At 41.6% G+C, this 14,780-nt stretch overlaps 1 protein-coding gene, 1 long non-coding RNA gene and 1 other non-coding gene across 4 annotated transcripts in view; 2 read left to right on the forward strand and 1 right to left on the reverse strand.

Annotated features, from left to right (window-relative positions):
- Sesn (Sestrin) overlaps positions 1–14,780 on the reverse strand; it is a 168,394-nt gene that overhangs the window by 37,511 nt on the left and 116,103 nt on the right. The gene's annotated exons all lie outside the window — the stretch shown is intronic.
- On the forward strand, positions 22–4,045 carry LOC139820220 (uncharacterized). The gene is made up of 3 exons (XR_011733924.1): positions 22–1,026; positions 1,270–2,874; positions 3,887–4,045. It is a non-coding gene; the product is annotated as an uncharacterized lncRNA (long non-coding RNA).
- On the forward strand, positions 9,257–9,329 carry Trnaa-agc (transfer RNA alanine (anticodon AGC)). Its single transcript has one exon. It is a non-coding gene; the product is annotated as a tRNA-Ala (tRNA).

Here is a 14,780-nt window from a genome sequence, read left to right on the forward strand (position 1 = left end):
ATGGGGATGCGAGGATGGCAGATCGCGGCCACACGGGGGATGGTGGAGGCACGCACGCCGGTTTTACGCGGCTGTCATTGGTCGGCGCAGGGCTGTACGACGCTCGACGAGAGTCCCGCGTCGATCTATCGACGGTATTTCGAGAGCGTGTGGCCAGACGGGGACAGATTTTTCGGGGGCTCGACTCTGATTGCGAGTCGACCCCGCTGATTCTAAAAAAAAACTGTCCCCTCGTTTCTTCCGCCGCCGGGTCTTCTCCCTTCTCGCTTTCTCTTTAATTAATATGCACCGAGGTATTCCGATAAATGTTAATTGAAATTAACCGAAATTTAGTCTCTCCCTCTCTCTCTCTCTCTCTTTTTCCCCTCCCCCCATTCTCTCGAAGCAAAACTAGGAAAAGAAGAAATCAATTAAACCTCGCAGTAATTTTAAATGACATTTATAACAACTACGATCTAAATAAGATTATGGCGTAATAATAAATTATTTTAATTACTTTTGTACCTCTCTCCTACTTTCCTTTTTACTGTCTATATTCTATTCGTACAAAATCAGTGATTTCCTTTGTCTGTTACGTCACTGAACCTTAAATAACCGCGTTTTGAAAGCTTTAATTCGGCTTCGCTTTATTGAACCTTGTAATCCAACCTTCAGAATCTTTATCTTCGACTAACAAATCTCTTCAAGAAATCCAAAACCAAACTTACAAACATTTACGTACATTCCGTCCGTAGATACGAGGTAGAAAGATCGGAGATACACTCCTGCGCGCGCAGGCGGCCGGCCTGATCAGCTGATGCCCTAGCAACAGTGATACTAACCGCGCTAAATATATCAGTTGCATCTGGTTATCGGTACAAAGCGAACTCGTAACAACGGCAATAACACGAGAGAGAGAGAGAGAGAGAGAGAGAAGGATAGTGTTGCTAATGATAACTATAATTTCGTCATACGATTAAATGCATAATCGTCAATGACGTGTATCGCTACGATTTAAAGGATGCGAGGGATGACACTTCCTCGCCGGTGAGTCGCTCGTACGAATTTCCGACCGCGATTATAGTTGCGTTGGAAAGAATTCCGGCAAATCACAAAATAATTGACAAAGACATACTCGTGAGAGACACATAAAAAATGAGATATTGCACGTGCTAAAAAAGTTATATTTTACTGTTAAGTTTATTAATAATTTATATAAACTATAAAATCGATTATACCGATAACAGCTATAATAATACTACAATAAAAATAATATCTTTCCTTTTTCAGAACATTAAATTGCGTAAAGAAAATTTAGTGAGAACTTCGTGAACTTGTAAGCCAAGAGTCATACTTATTATTCAATCTTGCGGCGATTGAGAGAAAGCAATGATGACACATCAATGTACACTTGTCTTTTTCTTTATAGAAACATGACGTAAATAAATATACTGATACATTTATGTACTTAATATGTTTAGATTATTTTATCAGGTGATAATTTTATTATATCAAAATAGTAGATTACGTTCTTGTAAATACCTCCCCTCCTCGAAGAAGTCACAAGTGTAATCTGACCTGAATAGCTCTCATAAAAATAATTTCTGGACTGCTGATAAGTTATCTCGCACTACCGAACTTACAATTTGCAATCGTGAATAATCTTACTAAAACGCATGTTTCGATACACATTATACTTTCATCATATTTTTGATATTTTGAAACTGTATGATGATTAACATTGCTCATTATCAAATTAATCTACAGATAATGAGTATTATATCTTTCCACAAAAAAAAAGTAAACGACACGACTCCGTACTGACTGAACGGAACAAAAATCAGATCTACTTCTTAACTGAGGAACAAAAGTCAGAAGATGAGCGCGTCTGGAAGACGAGTCTTTTCCTTTAGAAGTAGATCCTGAAATTCAATTAAGTAAAGGAAACGTATCATGTGACATAACAGGTTCGTGCGTCGTAAATGTTGAGGTCAATGAAACCACATTCCTTCGGGCAGATTGGGGGATCGCAAACGAAATGGCACCGCCATCCGAGACCTCCGATTCCTTCATCCTTTGTCTCCCAAGGACACTGCAAAATGAAGGCAGCGAGGGGCCGACCCTTCATTTCCGCGAGAGCCCTTTAACGAGTCTTTGTTACGCGTACGAAATGTCGTCGCGCGAAACAGAGCAAGAGTGTATATTATATACAATATATATATATATACATACATATATATACATACCTATATATACATATATGAATGAGTGGGAGAGGGGGGGAGAGAGAAGAGAGAAACGTGAAATACGTTCATAATCCGTGTGATAAACTACTGCACAGAGATTATTCATTTTGCACGTATTCGTTACACGTAAAACGTCACAGAGCGACGTGCACAATATTAAATCACGTCCGATTCGATTGCTGCGCGATCAGCGATTTTACTCTCGAATAATTCCGATAAGTAGCTGCAAACATTACGCGTATATAGCTTTCATCAGTTTCGTCCCAGTCGGCTTTCGTCGAAACGCTGCGAAACGCGTCACGCAGCGACTCGATAAGGAGCCACGAGGGACGACGACCAGGAAAAAGCGCCGTATCCCGTATCCCGAGTTATGCATTAATTATCGACGATAACGAACGGATTTTCGCGGAACTGAACGGGGCGGCTATAGCGGTTGCGCGATTTTTCTATTCGGGATCTCGTTAGACGTCATTCGGACGGGACGGACAGGAAGTTCGGTGATTATCGGTCGGCGACGTCGTCGTCGCGTTGTGCATATTGGCGTGTGAAACGCAACACCGAGTCCGACCTTTTCCGCGCTTTCGGACGAAACGATGTGACGAAATGCGGCGACGATAACAGTTCCTTCAACCTGTCTGCCGCGAAACAGGTACTGGCGGTCTCTAGAAAACGTGTTTCGTGTGCCGTGCGGATTGACAGGCTAGATTATTGGATAGATAGACGGATAGATTAGCCGGCCGAAAGAAACCAGCATGAGAGCGTTCCGCGAATTCAGTTCCTTACGGCCGGAGTTACGCCTGTCGGAGCTTCCATCTCGAGATACGAGAGGGGCCCCGGTATCCATTGAAAATACATAAACTTAAACTAAATATTAACAGATATATAAATTTTCATATTAAATGTATGTATGTACTAAAAGACTTATACAGATATAAACTAATAATAAGAGAGACATGAATTTAATTATAAACTAACATGTCCAATTTATGACGGCCGAATTAACGATTCTTCTCTCTATTTCTTTCACTTTCTACTTTCTTTCTACCTTTCTAGCCACATTCTCCGAATAGTACAGCACTTGCTCAATATACACGAAATGCGTGTACGCTAAAGCATCTGTTCGAATTCGTGGTAAGAATTCCGCTCGACGGTAATCACGATGAGCCACAGAGGCACCGACATTCAGGCGAATGATATTTTAGTCGAGTTCCGTGTGAACTCCCGGTCAATCGCGATTTCCGCGAAGACGAGGACTTCTCGCCCTCTCCCCCTTCACCCCCCCTCTCTCTCTCTCTCTCTCTTGCTCTCTTGCTTCGACGCTGTGAGGTTTCTATTATTTTGTATTCCCGGGAGAAGGCGGACGCACACTTTTGGCCGAGGTTAGTATTGGAAGCGCGAAGGGGTCAACGCTCGGGAAAGCGCCTCTCATTACGGCACTGCTATACGATATTGCCAGGCCCGTCGCTTGAATATCCCTGTTCTCCTCATAGTCCTGACGCTCTTACTCCGTGTATACAATTGTACATATGTCTATGTATCACATTCTGTTTCCCTTTCTCTCACCCTTTACCTCTATGTATCGCGATCGCCTCTCCTGCTTCCTCGAATGCTCGATCATTTTGCCTCTGTGCACTTACGATAATGAGTTTTGTTTTTTCTAGGTCGCCCTCCAGCCCTTTTCCACGCTCGATTTCATCCCTTACGAATGACAGAGGCTCAATCCGAACAATTCGCCTTTCTGTTTCTCTCTTGTTATTCTGGCTTATGGCATTTATTAGAATGGATGTTGGGTACCACGCTTAACTAAATTGTCTTCTTTTCTTTGTTATTAGCGGGGGGGGGGAAAGCGCAATTCAGGGACCAGCAGGACCGATTAATTAAAGTTGTCACATTTTATTTTTACTCTGTACTTTTATAGTGTAATTCGTCAGCATCTTTTTTCGCAAGATTAATACATTTATATTTGTAAAAATAAATAAACAGTAATGCGATTATATTTACTCGTGAAAGATAAATAAACGGACAGGTCTATCTCGACACAAGAATACAAGCTTGAAAATATTACCTGTCCACCATCAGATAAAGCAACGGTTACCTATTCATCCAACGTACCAAATGATCAATACCTCCGAAAAAAAGACGTCTCCACCTCCCTCCTGCTTTCGTGTTAACTGTCAGTCTGTCGTCGGTATCCTCAGGCTGTCATAACATCGCTCTATATCGGTTTATCCCGCTGGGCTGGTCTTTTTTTCCAAACTCGGCACAATCGATTCTTATTATCTCTTGCATTCACCTTTTTATCCTGTTCGCTTTCCCGCCCCATTAGTTTGCTCTAGCCATCTTTCTACTTTCATATCCTCCTCCGAGATATTCTGCCTTCTACACTAAACCTCTCTATCTCTTTTCTTTTTCTCCTGCACTCTCTCTTTCTCTCTTTTTCTCTTTTACATACACAACGTCCCGTTATAACGGAGCCTGGAGCAGTTCGCTGTTCGGTGTACACGATTAGCTTCTACGAAACCATCGGAAAGTTTTGTCTACCGCAATTTGCGATGACTAATAACCGGTTCCACGCTCGAGTGACGAAAATTGCTTTTACCTTGCGCGACGCTTACCATCGACGGAAGACGTTCGCTCAATCGGTCTGTTGGTCAGTAGGCTCGTCCGTAAACCTACATTTCGTCAAGGATATCGGACATCCTTTATCTGAGAAAACCTTCTTGAAATAATTATCGGCCTCAGATTATACGTAATTAAAGATAGTTGTCGATGGTAATTAAAAAGGATGGACCGCGATGAAAGGCCTATTTGTTCAGAAATAAAATTATCGCAGTTCGAGGCTATTTCTCACGAAACGTCCTGCATTTCATCAGTAACTCATTAAAGTGCGCCATATTTGTTTTCAACGAATGAATCACGAACAGATCGTGCATGGAATTGCCAATTTTGGACGCGTCGAACACTTCCAGTAGAATTAACATCAAAACAGATAATTCGGAGATAAAGAACTATCTTACAGAAAGGTGCGTTTTTTATCAGCGCATATGTATTCAAATCGTGCGTTTTATTTTTGTTATTCACGCGAAAAGTTGTACGTTATAGCATCCACAGCTATTTCTCGTCACGAACAAAATATCGTGCATACTCGCGATACGCCAGACGTCGAAAAAGCTCTAAGGTCAGCTAGCGAGTAACCAGCGAATCGCGATATGATAGTACAAAATAAATCTGCGTCATCAAATCACGTCCAAGGATTTCAAAATCGAACATCGATAAAAATAATAATACTTAATACCACTAATAATACTTAGTAATAATAATTTCCTATTAAACGAAAAAATGAACTTTCTTTGAAACTTATTTTAAAAAGTTTTACATCAGCAAGTACGCGCGCATATTCGCGTGAAATCATATGGGATTACATAAATTAAACATATATACAGCGTGAAACAAAGCATAAAACGTGGTTCTCCGAAAAAGTCAGTGGCCAGCAAAATATTATGTATAGTTATGCAAGAAGCGAGTGCGAAGAGTATTTTCGCGATTCTCGTTAATGTGCCGGTATCAAAAGTATGACTCACTGTCGCGTTGCATGAATAGTTGCGCGTGTAGACGTAGTTGTGTGACTGCCTATATCTCGATCCCTCAATGTCCTTGCACGTAATCTTCCGCTAAAAGACACCGATATAAATTGTTTAAGAACGTTTAGCGACTGTGTGAGTCACGTCGCTCTACACTGGAAAACTTTGCGTAACAATGCCAGCGCGTCTGCTCCCGATCGCTAAGCGAAGATCAGACTGTTTTGCATAAGGCCATTCGCGCAGATGTTCTTAAATGGGATCTTAAATATGATTTTTATGATGAAATACCGCAAATTTTCACCGCAAGAAATTTACGAGTTATTCGAAAACGTATAACGTCGTAGAAATAGAGAGAGATGCAGTTTTACTATTTATGTGTGAATTTTTATAGATAATGGATTTAATTCTATAACAAGGCTTTAAAATATCAGCGGCAAAAATATGGAAATATCTAATTAAAATATTTTATATCAGAATTGCATTATTTAAAAGAATTTTTTCAAAATCATCACGCGAAGCACCTTGCGACGTCGTGAGCTATAACTATTTTTAGTTTATGTAAATTTAGTCCCGCGGATAATGTCTTTGAAAAAGCTTTTAGCGTATATATACACAATAAATTTAAGATGTAGCAAATTGCTGGCACAAAGAAATAAAATCGCGTAAAAAAAAAAGAAATATTTCGCTGTTATCCTTAAGAACCTTAACAAATCTGGCCTATAATATTTTTGTCTCCGACATATCTTTATGTTTTTTATCCTCACGATAAACTCGCTAAAATAAAACCGTACGTTGCGCAATATTTTTTATTGGATAAGAAAATATACGAAATGGATCGATCTCCATCAAACGGGCTCATAAAAACCATCGAGCATAAAAGCTCCCTAAAATCGTTCATCCCCAGCACAGTAGGTTGCGTAATTTTTACGACGCCTACTTGGCCAAGGAGCTTACACTGTTTGGGGAGTATCGAATAAATCGATACACAAACTGTTCATTCCTTTGTTTGTCGGGCGAATCTTTCATTAGAATTAAGATCGGAAGTTCTGGGGTTCCTTGTTTACGCTACGAAACACAGATAAATCTTCTCTATTGATGCTGAGTAAATGTTTTTCATTAACGACCAGTGAATACGCAATGAGAAGAAAATCTAAATAAATTATTAATAGATCTGACGCATGGAAAAAACATGGTAGTAAATTTGCTTCTATTTGCGAACATTTTTTTTTCCATGTAATACTGCGATATAAATTGAAATGGACGTGTAATGGACTATTGTGCTAGATTGCGCTAGATTATGCTGGAGCCTATTAATATTAAAAGAAAAAAACATTAAGTATAAACATGCATTTGTCTCTGTAATCTGAATTATTCAACGGACACTTGAATGATTTGCATTTTATCGAAACGCGTGATATGGGTCAAGCATGATATCACTTCATATCGCGTCTTTTGTCTCGATGTCAATCAAGATATTTCGGAAATTCCACATCACGTCACGCGTTGTCATTAAATTGATAAATTGTGTATATAGAATTAATAATTATGTAGGAATATATAATATATCGCGTAATACGTAGAAGAATACAGGCCGGGGCGAATGTCAGGGAATAAAATGAGAGAGAGTCAAATATATGGGGAATAATATTGGAGTCAAGTTGGAGGAAATCTAGAGATTGGTGCGGCAATTGTTTTAATACCGCCATTTACGTAACATATGTGACATGATAGAACGCTTACTTCGCAGATTAAGAGACTTTCGCAATTTGGGAACCGCTGTCGTGGCGTGAAGCGTGCACATGACAGACGTGCACGTGGCGGAGACACGCGCGCGCGAGGGAAAGTAATGCTGCACAGAAGAGAGCCGCGTAGCCATTTCGGGGTTTTCCGGAAGAAGTCAGGGAGGCGAGAGAGAGAGAGAAGGGAGGGTCGGCGCAATTTTCGACGTTGCCGTCGGAAAACGCGGTCGGTTCGTCTCTTTGTTACGACCGCAATAACGTCACGCTACGCCGAGAGAGCCTCGTATAGACTCACGGCCCGGCTATTTACTGGAATCGTAAAAACGCGAACAAAGGTTCGTTAGCGCTAGTCTGCTGTCTCCTTTTACGCGCGTTACGTAAGGGGGCAGGACAGCGCGGGGAAAGAGGGCGGTATCGTGAGCGAGGGCGACGGATAAACGGATCCTCGCGTTTTCATGCGACGCGAGACTTCCTCTTTGGAATGAAAAAAAAAATCCGAATGAATCGTCTATTTGGTGCCTCTTCTTTTTATTTAACGGAGAAAAGAAAGCCACTGCTGATAGACCCCCGTAATGAGCGCGCCGCTTTGTTTCCTCTCGTTCGGCGAGAAAGAACGAGCGCTATTGATAACCAGATCCACCAGACAGATCATCACGAATTAACTCGCGAGTTTCTTCGCAGGACAAATTATTTATTTAGGAGCTTCCCACACAAAGAAAAAGATATATAGATTCGAGGTTAAGTGATTTAATTCGTGGCTAATTCACGGATCAAATAAAAAACCCCTGGGGAGAAAAATCAATATGGGTGAATCATTCTGTACGATGTCTCATGCATTTGGCTTTGTACTGTTATCGCGGCAATAATCGTTTTTTATAGTTCAAGAAGTTGAGTCGCGCACGTTCGCACGACAATCTTTATTTTCTCCGTTAATAACGAGCTCCATTCTCGTTCCCATTTGAGACAATGGACGCTTATTTTGTGGGTTGTCACGTTCATAAAAGATCGAAGTAACCACGAGCTCGGAAAAAAATACAAGACGATTACAACATAGCCGTAAAAGTACAATAAAACGTTCGCGAAAGCGTAAAATTGCTCAAATCGACGCTCCTCCCTGGATTCGTTAAGCGCAACGATTAAAATAAGGAAAATCAAAACTGGTTTACCGCTCGCAATTATGTACGGCGCAAGATCGTTGCATCAATTTTACGCCGCGATGCATGGTTAGCTGCAGGTGCAACGATCTGACACATTATACTGATATGATTCACCCATGACTAATACAAAAAGAAGAAGCGATAAGTCCATTGAACGGAGAAAGACAATAGAATCATGTTTACGCACATTATTTACACTCGATTTTTACAACCAATATTTACGATAAAGCAACTCATGCCTTATCAATTCGAGAGCGTCGGATTTATTGTATTTTTTTCCAGATTATTTTATAATTTTTAGAATGCAAAGAGATACGTTAGGTCAGGAATAAAACGTCGCGGCCTGATGAACTGGCGTGAATTAACTGAGGATCTAGTCGTCACGTCGCAGAACGAAGCCTGCAGTGTCGGTTATGCCCGTTACCGTCAGTCAAAGTGTTAAATGATGGATTCTCCTCAGTTCTCGAGACGAGAGGTATTGTTCGGAGAAAGTGTAACATCGCATGTTACTCCGCACTGAAGAGATCTCACAGCCTTCCGCTCTCTTACACCAAGGGGGCGTAGCTCAGATGGTAGAGCGCTCGCTTAGCATGCGAGAGGTACCGGGATCGATACCCGGCGCCTCCAGAACTCCTTTTGCCGACTGGAAAAGCAAACTGAGAACCGTGCAAGAGGTATAAAAAAAATCCCTATCGCATAAACGACAAGATTTTTTTATCCTATTGCATAAACATTTAAAACGTTTTCGACTGGAAAAGCAAAGTAAGCATGCAAAAGATACAAAAAACGATACAAAAGATATAAAAAAATCTCTATTACATAAAAGTCAAGATTTTTTTTATCCTGTTGCATGAATATTTAAAACATTTTCGACTGGAAGAGCAAATAAACGCAAAAGATATAAAAAACGATGCAAAAGATTTAAAAAAAAATATATAAAAAAGTCCCTATCGCATGAAAGGCAAGATTTTTTTTTAATATTCTGCTGTATGAACATTTAAAACGTTTTCGATAACAAGCGAAAATTATAAGTTCCCGCAATTTTGGATATCGTCGTAACGAAGACGATAATCTGATCGCCGGCGAATGGCACAATTCGAATTTCCTCCTGCAAAGCCGAAGAGAGGTGTGTGTGTGTGTGTACGCGCAGAGGTACCGTAGCGCAGAGAGATGCAGTAACGGTACAATATAATTTCACGAGATTGCGGGCATCACCGACCACATTGCAGGTACGCGATCCACGGATGTGATTCCCTCCGGCGAACTTTTACAACAATGCATACGCCGGCCTGATAAAGTGGGGAGATATCCGTGTCAACTCGATGCGCTGGGCTGCCGATCGTTTTCACTCGCGCGCTTTAACGAAAACGTCCGACAACATTTCTTGTTGTGCGCCGAACGTATATACTACATATTATCGTCGTATCTCTATTGACGACAGAAGTCGCGAGGATGAACGTCGAAAATAAACGTGATTCTTGGTGCACATTCGCGTGAGACAAAAAGCGTTATCGCCTCTCGATATTTCGCTCAATCATCCTGATCGTACGATACATCTCCCGCTTATCGCGCTTACAAAATTAACATAATCAACAATTCATAACAATTCACATAAATTATACATTCAACAAAATTTAAAAAAAATTCAAGATGACGCAAAGATTGAAAAAAAATTAAACAAATATATTTCTGGAAGTTACTATAAATTTAAAAATTACAATTAAATTTTGGAATACGATGAGAAAGATGACGCGACGATATAAATCGCCGTTCAACGTGACATTTAGTTTTAAAGTTCTTTTTGTCGGAGACACTGTCTGAGTGTACGTGACGGCGGTCACCGTGTCATTGCATAATGTTGCCAGAATTGCAAGTAGGGCTTTGTCACGGTGTTTACGAGCAGCGGCGGGCGATTTCCGACAAAAGTCCTCGGAAAAAAACCGAGAGATTTGCGATTGTCCTGATTGCATCAACGCGACGACGCCTCAATACACGAATGGGGGATGTTCCGATCGAAGATAATTTTTCAATGTAGTCGCAGTCTATCTAATGTATCTTGACGGGCCGGCTCTTAAATAACTGCTTGCATAACGTTACGCGTATACACACCTCGCGAGCTAGCGGGTATCTATAATCTGTTTACGATCGTCTCCCGATGGTTTAATTGCTGCACTTCGGCTCCGATAATGAGCCGCAGCATTGTTGTGACACCTGATAATATAATTTGCAGATAAACGCGAAGACGAGCAGTCAGGCTGCCTGCTTGTGCAGCGTTACTTTGGAATGCAACTGTGCAAACTCCGCGCGAATCTACGATCGTTCGCTTTATGCACGCACTCTCCACCGTAAATTACCTAACATTTTCAGAATTTTAATACGGACGTTCGTTTACGTTCCAAATGAACTAAGAATCGAGAAATTTCTGCCATACGTTTTACGAAACACGATTGCTGAAAACTGAAAATGATTTATCTACTAACAAAATTTCATTAAACGTTACATTTTTCGTAAGTTCGTAATTTCGCTTTGCTGACGCATTTTAGTAATTATATTTTTAATTCTTTGTAAAATTGAGAAATTTAAAAATAAATTCCTTTATTTATTTATGCAATCCTGAAATGTATTTTGCTGTGAACTTTATTCTATTTTCATATCAATTACAATTAAAAGATTATTCGTATTTAGATACCTTCTTGCAAAAAAAGTTTAGATTGTTATTAAATGCATCTATTATGAAGCGTTCTGTACAAAGAACATATGCATATCGCGTATCAAGTTTTTAAAAACATGTTAGTGCATGTTGCAATAATTCAAGCAGTTAAATATGCGTTGCAGCGAAAAAAGAAGAAATAATCGCCCCAAAATTATGTGGAAAACACGATAAGCAGTTTGGTCGTAGGCCAGGCTCGAGTGACGCAAATCGGACTGCACACGATGCTCGAAAAACAGGGTGTGTCGCGATATAATGTCATAACTTTAAGATTCAATATCCGCAAAGTGACGCCAGGTAAAAGTCACGAATGTGAGTCTCAAACGTTACGGAGACAGATATATTTTTGAATCTAAGAAAAAAAAAACAAAGCAATTACGAGCAATGTGAGATAAAATAATTATCTTAACAGGCCTAACTGATAAAGAGCTACGTTCTCACCAAGCATTTAGCGATAAATATGGTTGTCTGATTCTCACATCTCACGTTGTTATTGAATGCGATATTAATGGCAAGCAAACAAGGCATACAGCATAGCGTTAAATGTGCGGGCTCTGTTATCAGTTATGCGTTTATATCGATTAATACCGCTGTATGTACAATGGCTCCTGTTTTGAAGAATCTACGAGCATTACGTAATTCCGTAAATTACCCGAAGCTCGATGTTTTCACATAACGTGTTTAACGTGGAATCGCCGCGGGAATTGGATAGCTAAAATCGCGAGACACTTTGTGCGAAGGCGAGAAAAAGGAGAAGACCGTCGCCGCACCTTGCAACTCGATTAACAAACGCCCCGGAGTTATCTGCACGTCGCTTCGAGGTTTCCACTCGCGCAATTCGGCGCAAACAAGCGCCTCGCGAGTCTGTAAACAGAGACCCCGAGAAGGAGAAAGAGATAGAAAGGGAGAGAGAAGCTGAGTGAGAGAGAGAGAGGGGGGGGGGAGAGAGAGGGAGAGGGAGAGGGAGAGAGATATTGAGCAGCAAAGCAGAGAAGGCGGAGGAAAAGGAGGAAAAGTTGGCGGAGGAGTTTGCGTTGTCAAGTTTTCCGGGCTTTATTTTCCGTGCTCCGCCGGCGAAACTCCCAGGAATTTCACTCGTACCATTTTCTTCCGACAATGCCGCCCATGCCGCTTGCGCAAAAGGCTGGTTAACGAGAAAACTTGCGTTCTCTCCCCCGGGGAAGCAGGGTGTAGGGGGAAGGTTCGCCAACGAAATCCTCGACGAGCTTTCTGTTGTTCGTTTATCATAGTTATGTCAGTCTACCCGAATTATCAAACACCGAAAATTATACATATATGTAAATATAAATATATAACTTTCGATATTGTACACATGATTCTTCTACGGCAATACGCAATTTTGTAGATTTATTCACACGTCAGAAGATTGTTTAATAGTTAATAAACCGGCATTGCCCCAAGCATCTTTTTATCGTGATTACTGAAAAGTAAGCTAGGAAAAACGGTTGTTTTTTAATGATGAGATAATTTTATGCTAAATCAAAGGGGTTCGGAATTAAAGCACAATTTTTTTTAGACATAACGATAAAATCCTGAAGCAAGATTAAGAAAAAAATTCTGGACTATTCGAAGCGTTTGTAGATGAAAGAAAATGGAGCAACCCTTGGCGACGCCCTAAGTAAAAGCCGTCGTCGAAATCGGCGGACAATCAAACCGGCAGTCGCGATTTCCACGTTGCGACAACGAGACGCTGTGTAGCGCATCCTAATCGTCGTATTTCTTTCCCCCTCGTATGCGCGCGTACGCTTTTGCTTCCGAAGCGCGCAGGGCATCATCGGCGAATCAATGGCGGGCGGCTCGTAACAGCGGCTCTCCGACTTTTATGCGCCGATAAATTAAGGGAAACTCGCCTGAGAAGAACGCGTCAGAGAACGGGACGAGGGGGAGAAAAGTCGGATACGCATCTCCGTGTGTCTTTTCCGTGGAAGCGTGAAGAACGCGGGGTGACGAGAACGTCAGCGGTTGGATGTTGGGTCGTAAAACCGGAGCTGTATCAACAATGTATTTTTCTTTCCCCCTCGCCGAAAGGGCCGCGCCCGGCCCGGCCCGGTTCCCCCTCGGCCGGCGCGCGATCAATGATCTATCGCGATCACACAGCCGCGCGCGGACGAATTTTATATCGCGATAAATTAGTCGAATTGCGCGCGCGGAGCCGAGGGTATCCGCACGAAATTAAATCGGGCCTCGTACTATATTCCGTTGAGCTATAAAACCTACGGACGAAAATGTCTCTAGGGATTTATATGTATATAGCTTATAGGAGAGAGAGGCATATACGTGCGTTTTATAGGCTCTATCTAGCCGGCGTATAGGAGGGCTGTCGCGTTAAATTATAAATTCGGTCAAACAATGGCAACGATAAAGTCGCCGAGAAATTATATTGCTCCGAGATTCGGCGAGATTAGAAATTTATTTCTACTTCTAATCGCGCGAGACACATACGCGCTCTGTCGCAGATTTATCGGACGTTTCTTCGGTCGGATAAAAATAAAATAGTATATAAAGAATACTATGAAACTTAAAGAAACGTTAATTTCAAATATTGACGAAAGAGATGTACTCAATAAGGGAAATCCTACAACTGTAGAATGATTCACATAAAAATGACGTATGGCTCACACTCGAGTAATCTTTCGTAATCGCATAGACCATAAAATCGATCTTGGTAAAAAATCCAGGAGCATATAGAATTACCTCGATGCAACGATAAACCCTGCGCGGTATTATCCACTCAAGAAATCATCGTGGGACTCGAGCGACAGGGATAGATTTTATTTTCTGACAGATTAGTACCTGCATTACGACAGACAGAGAGAGAAGAAAGGAAATCGAGGGACCGGTTAGGTAAAATCTTGGGAGCGTCCCTTCGCCGGGCCCGGCCGGGGCGACGAAGGACGAAGTCAAGCACCTTGAAGCAGGGCGAGGACGGGAGGACGTGATGGTCGCTCATGTGTCAACGGTGTAATAAGGGTCTCCCGAAAAGAGCGGGGGGGACGCGTCCGAAATTGCGTACCTCGCGCTGGTAATAACACCCCGGCAGCCAGCCTCGAAAAGGAATTTAATCGGTCTGCTTTCGTTTACGGCGCATAAAAACCGGAGGGAACCGGCCGTCGTCTTACGATTCGCGTTACGCTTCCGAATGTAAACAGGCGAGCATCGTAGCACTTCCCGGCCAAGGAGAGACACGTTGATAAATAAGTTTCATTGTTCCGTCAGGCCCCCCGATTATTCTCGCTACGCATGAGTCGCACGAGCAATACATTGTCGCTTAATGTTTGACATTGACGACAGCTTCGCGCGAGGGTTCGGAGCAAATTTAGAATCCACCTAAGAAAAAATTTTTTAAA

The sequence above is a fragment of the Temnothorax longispinosus genome, chromosome 10 (genome assembly GCF_030848805.1).
Source record: "Temnothorax longispinosus isolate EJ_2023e chromosome 10, Tlon_JGU_v1, whole genome shotgun sequence".
Taxonomy (NCBI): domain Eukaryota; kingdom Metazoa; phylum Arthropoda; class Insecta; order Hymenoptera; family Formicidae; genus Temnothorax; species Temnothorax longispinosus.